The sequence below is a fragment of the Triticum aestivum genome, chromosome 2A (assembly GCF_018294505.1).
Source record: "Triticum aestivum cultivar Chinese Spring chromosome 2A, IWGSC CS RefSeq v2.1, whole genome shotgun sequence".
NCBI lineage: Eukaryota > Viridiplantae > Streptophyta > Magnoliopsida > Poales > Poaceae > Triticum > Triticum aestivum.
This window is the reverse complement of record NC_057797.1, coordinates 482,627,345-482,633,344: the sequence shown is the minus strand read 5'-3', so window position 1 is coordinate 482,633,344 and position 6,000 is coordinate 482,627,345.

The window sequence follows — 6,000 nt, the reverse complement described above, 5'->3', positions numbered from 1 at the left end:
TCATGACGACTTTCAAGTTCTTCGTACTTAACATGAAGATTTTTAATGTCTTCAATTAAGGACTGAGATCGGGTCATTTCTGCGTCCAACAGGTCATCGCTTTTTTCTAGCAATTTTTGAATATGTTCCATAGCATTCTGTTGCTGTTTTGCAATTTTAGCAAGTGTTTTGTAGCTAGGTTTAGATTCACATTCAGAGTCGTCTTCAATTGATGTTTGATAGTAAGCATTGCGTGAGTTTACCTTGGCACCACGTGCCATGAAGCAGTAGGTGGGTGCAGAGTCATCATCATCATTAGCATCAGCGATGGTGACGAGGCCATTGTCTTCAGTGTTGAAGATGGACTTGGCGATGTATGCTGAGGCTAGAGCCAGGCTTGCCACGCCTGAATCAGATTCCTCTTCAGACTCCATCTCCACCTCCTCAGATGCAGACTCCTCCTCTGAATCCATCTCCTTGCCAACAAACGCACGAGCCTTGCTGGATGAGCTCTTCTTGTGTGATGAAGACTTTGACGAAGACTTAGAAAAAGACTTTGATGATTTCTTCTTCTTCTTGTCATCAGAATCATATTCCTTGCTCTTCTTCTTCTTGTTGTTGCTCTCATTGTCCCATTGAGGACATTCAGAGATGTAGTGACCAGGTTTCTTGAGTTGGATCTTGAAGACTGTCTGGAGCCTTTCTTCTTGTGAACCTATGGAACTGCTTCACTAGCATGGAAAGTTTCTTTCCAATGTCTTCAGGATCCTCAAAACTGCAGTCAGATTCTTCTTCAGATGAGGAAACAGCCTTTGCCTTCAAAGCACGAGTCTGGCCATAGTTGGGACCATAGATATCTCTTTTCTCAAATAATTGGAACTCATGTGGTGTTGAGCCTCTCAGGTATGTCAGGCGGCTCGAGAGTCTTGAAGTCAGGGCGTTCTTGAATCATCAGGGTCAGGGTGTCAAATGAGCTGTCGAGTGATCTCAAGAGTGTCTTGACGATTTCATGCTTGGTGATCTCAGTGGCGCCGAGTGCATGAAGCTCATTTGTGATGTCAGTGAGGCGATCAAATGTCAGCTGAACATTCTCATTGTCATTTCTCTTGAAGTGGTTGAAGAGGTTGTGAAGAACACTGATCCTTGAGTCTCTTTGGGTTGAGGCACCTGCGTTGACCTTGGAGAGCCAGTCCCAGACTAGCTTCGCAGTTTCCAGAGAACTCACGCGACCATATTGTCCTTTGGTCAGATGACCACAGATGATGTTCTTGGCAGTAGAATCCAGTTGAATGAACTTCTTGACATCAGCAGGGGTGACACCTTCGCCGGCCTTGGGAACGCCGTTCTTGACAACATACTAGAGGTCGACATCAATGGCTTCAAGATGCATGCGCATCTTATTCTTCCAGTAGGGGTAATCAGTGCCATCGAAGACAGGGCACGCAGCAAAGACTTTCATTATCCCTGCAGTCGACATAGCTAAAACTCTAGGTGGTTAAACCGAATCACACAGAACAAGGGAGCACCTTGCTCTGATACCAATTGAAAGTGCTAGTTATCGACTAGAGGCGGGTGAATAGGTGATTTTTATGAAAGTCTTCAAAACACGGAGGCTTTGAAGACAAACAGTAGAAATGAACCTATTGATATGCAGCGGAAGGTAGACTACACTAGACAAGCCATAGTCAAGTAAGCAATGAAGTGAAAGCATGAAGACTATCAGCAGCTAGGTAGTATGGATCAGGATGGAAGATAGTATGAAGCCAAACAACAACAGTCTTCACACAATAAAGTCAATCAGATCATGCAAGCAGGCAATGACTTCACGAAGACAAACTGTAAGTAAAGAGAGGTAAAGGATAGAACCAGTTGCTTGGTGAGGACAAGGATTTGTTGGACCAGTTCCAGTTGTTGTGACAACTGTATGTCTAGTTAGGGAGTGTAACACCCCAAAAATTTAACCAGGTTTTAGTTATTAAAATTTTGCCAAGAGTTAATTTTTTTGTTTTGCCTGCAAGAATATCCCTGTTGATTTCAAAACTTTTCTTTTAATATTAAGGAGTTTTTCCCAAGTGGATCCTTCCAAAACATATTGGACTTATTTTCCCTCTCATTTAAAAACATCTCTCAATCAGGAGATTTATTTATAAAATTATTTCACCCTGAACTTTATTCATTAAAATGACTTGTTTTAAAATTTGGAGCTCTTTTTGAACTACAACCATTTGATATATTTAACTAAAAATTTCACCAAGGTTTGGAGATATCATGAGATGTCTCTAAATCACTTTTGTGCAATAATATATTTCATTCATTGGATATTTTGAGTTCTACACCAAGTTTTCAAATCTGGTCCAGTGGGCAATTTTACACTACAACCTATTTAAATATTTCTTTAAAACTTCTACCAAAATTAGGGGAGGTCAGTAGGAGCATATTATTTCACTTGGTGCAAAAACCTAGTGATGTTCTTTGAAAATTTTGAGTAAATCAACCTCATTTTCATTCTGGTCCAGCCCTGTGATTTCTACTGCAACCCTATTTATTTTTGCTCCAATGATCTTGTGTTTTCTCCTACTGGTAGACAGCCCTACCAAACCCCTAAATCCAGGAGCATGCAACCCTTGGATTAATTTTGGTTCATGAAATAATGTCATTTATTTCCTGTCCAGAAATGTAGTTTTGCAAAACTTGCACTAACAAGTTTCTTCTTTTGGCAAACTAACCTCACCACCCTCTTGTACATCTAAAGAGACCCCAACCTGGAAGTTTTGGCTACCCCAAGAGATGCCTAGGTGCATGTGGCATTCTATCGAGCACCCTGTAGGCATGACCAGTTTTGACATGAGTTTTGGCATTGCACTGTGAGCTTGCACCTCTGATCAAACTAGCATGTCCACTAGACTCCCAGTTGCTCCTAACCTCGATCTGGTAAACCCCAACCTCACCTGCGACCTGTAGCATGCCGCGGCATTGTGTCGAGCATCTCCCGTGCGTGCACTGGACGCGCCCAGAGCGCGCGTATTGCACGATGCCGCGCCCGAGCTGACACGCTGGCCCCCCTGGCTTTGGCCCACACGGCAGCACCTCGCCACGCACTCCCCGCCTCGCAGCATCGCGCCAAGCCACCCTGGCACGCTACAGCGCCGCCGCCAGGGCATTTTTGGCGGCACACCGGCGTCCGCAGCGCGCCTCTGCCACGGTCGGCGCCGCCAAAGCCACCTCCGCTCGCCAGCTCGCCCTTGGAGCAGTGCCCACTTGTCCGCTAGCTCCTGCCGTCATCCCCAGCCACGCCATGTTGCCCTGCAAGCTACAGAGAGGCGGTTCGCCGGAGAGCTTATCCGGCCGCCGCGGAACCGACCTCGACGAGCTATAAAAGGAGGGCCCCTTGCTTCCCCGAGCATACAGGCAACCTTAGAATGCTCCCCTAGTTCTCCTATGGCAGCCAATCGACCCGGGGAGGTCTTCTTCCCCACCTCCGGCAACTGCGGCCGCCACCACTGCCCTGGCCAATTCGGCACCACCAGGGTCTCCCCCTCTCCGTTCTCTCCACCAAGAGCTTCCTCATCCTCCCGTGAACCTTTCCCTCTACTCAATTTCGATCGGGGCTCACTGCGGGAGAATTTTCACTCCGCCCCTGAAGCCTCCTCCGCCGCGAAGCTCGCCGCCGGCAGCTCCCTCCGTCCCCACCGGCCTGGCAACCACCGGGAGGACCGCACTGGAGTGGTGCATCCATCCCCGCCCTCGGGGCCCCGCGAAGAGCTGCCAGTCGCCGGCGACGATCGCCTGAGCTCCGCCTCCGCTCGGGACAGGGGAAGGAGGGGGAAAGAGAGACTAGTCAAACCTGACTAGTGGGACTCTCTGGACCCACTGTCAGCGACCCCGTGCCTGTCCACGTGGGATTAAGTGAAGGCGTAATCCCCCCAGTACGTTTCCCCCGCTCCGAAAGCGTATTCCCCTCCGAAACGTTTTCTTTTCTGTTTTATTTAAATAACAGATTTTGACCAGAACTTTGACTGGCTATAACTTTTTAAATACAACTCCAAATGAAATGATTCTTTTTCCTACCTCTCTCAAATTTCACCTAGTTTATTTTAAGATTTATTTGAAAAAAATTCAGAACAACTTTTGGTGCTGTTTTTATTTTGTGTGTTAATTCTTTTATATTGCTAAAATAGGATTTTTGAAGAGAGGAGAAATGTTTCAAGTTTTGGAGTGCACCCTGCCTTTCCACACATTGAAGGCAAGCATTCTGAATCCCGGCATAATATTTTTGGTGTGATCGTTGATACATTTATAACACCACCGCATTTCGAAGGACTTGTTATTTCATGTAGTATGATCATATGCATGAGTGCATATTAGTGATTTCCATGCTGTTGGAAATGAACACACTTGTGATGATAATCACCCTCATGTGCCTTGCATGCCTACCGGCAGGAACCCGGGAAAACCTCTGCCTTGGGTAGGCATGAGTTTGTCGCCGGTCTCCGTCGGGACGGTTATGTCTGGTATGGCATGGTAAGGTGATATGAGCGGTGACTCTGTTGGACGAAATATATTCGTTATACTAACCATGCAGGGAATACTTAAACCTCCTGAGTCGACCATAGATCGAGTCTTGTTCCAGTAACCCCCATACTTGTTTCGTACTACCACTCGTCTCTATAGCAAGTAGAGTACGGTTCAGTAAGTTGTCAACCTCTTTCTAGCACACACCGTACAGAGAGGCCATGGTGGAAGATACCGGTTGTAGCTGGTAGGCAGGCCACCTGGTCCGGGGGCATGGGTGTTTCTGGTTGGGACCGAGAGGGGAGGCCACCCCTTAGAGCGCGCGATATAAATTTGATCCCATGCTACGCGAGGTTGTAGCCTCCCCACTTAGAGTTTGCTTAACAGGTGTCGTGGGTGATTCCAGACACGTGTGAGATAAGCTGGTGTGTGCAAGTTAGGTGTGTTTTCAACAAAAAGATCGTAGACGGAATTAGTCCCGATGGACTAAAGAAATCCGTTACTCGTGGGTAAAGAGTACACCCTCTGCAGAGAATAAACCTATTCGAATAGCTGTGTCCATGGTTAAGGATTACAGTCTGGGATGGGTCAGGTGTCGGTCTTAGTGTCGGTCTTCGGAGGTGAAACCGTTAACCAGAACTGGAACTACTACCTGTGACTTGTGATAATTATGATTATTATTATTGTTGACTAACCCGTGATATTATTGTTATTATCGAGTATCTCTGGGATGGTTCTACCACCGGGATATTCACTATGACTGTTTATTTTAAAGCCCTTTGTGTGGTGTCGCTCAGACGCCCGACTGTGGCATTTCTTTTAAAGCCCTTTATGTGGTGTCGCTCAGACGCCCGACTGTGGCATTTCTTTTAAAGCCCTTTATGTGGTGTCGCTCAGACGCCCGACTGTGGCATTTCTTTTAAAGCCCTTTATGTGGTGTCGCTAAGACGCCCGACGGTGGCATTGCTTGTTATTTATTTCATAAATTTTAATACTACTATGTTATTGCAATTTTATAAATAACTTGCTTGCACGCATCAGAGATCTATTTATCTTTTGTGACTGACGTCATGAGCATAAAATATTTTCAGCACATCATTGTTATATTATACCTGTGTTCATAATGTTTGCGAGTACATTCAAAGTACTCACTGGCTTGTCCCTGGCTATTGTCTTGGCCAGATTTTCTTGCACGAAGAGGAGCGACGCGATGACAGCCCCGACACGTAAGTAATGGAGATAGCAGCCTCGCGAAGATAGGAGTTAACCTGGTCAGCTGTTCCCGTGGGAAATGGAGTCCCATAGACACTGATGTTTCACAACCCGCTTCCACCATCAACCACTAGAAACCATTTGTTGTACTCACAGGCCAGAATGGTCTTGTACTACATATGTTGTATTCTGCTTGGAATTTCTGTATCAAGTTGGAGCCTCATCAGCTAACAGTAATCCTGGGACTGATGAGCACGACGGTCTTTTCTGAAAATTTATTACCCGGAAAACCGGTCG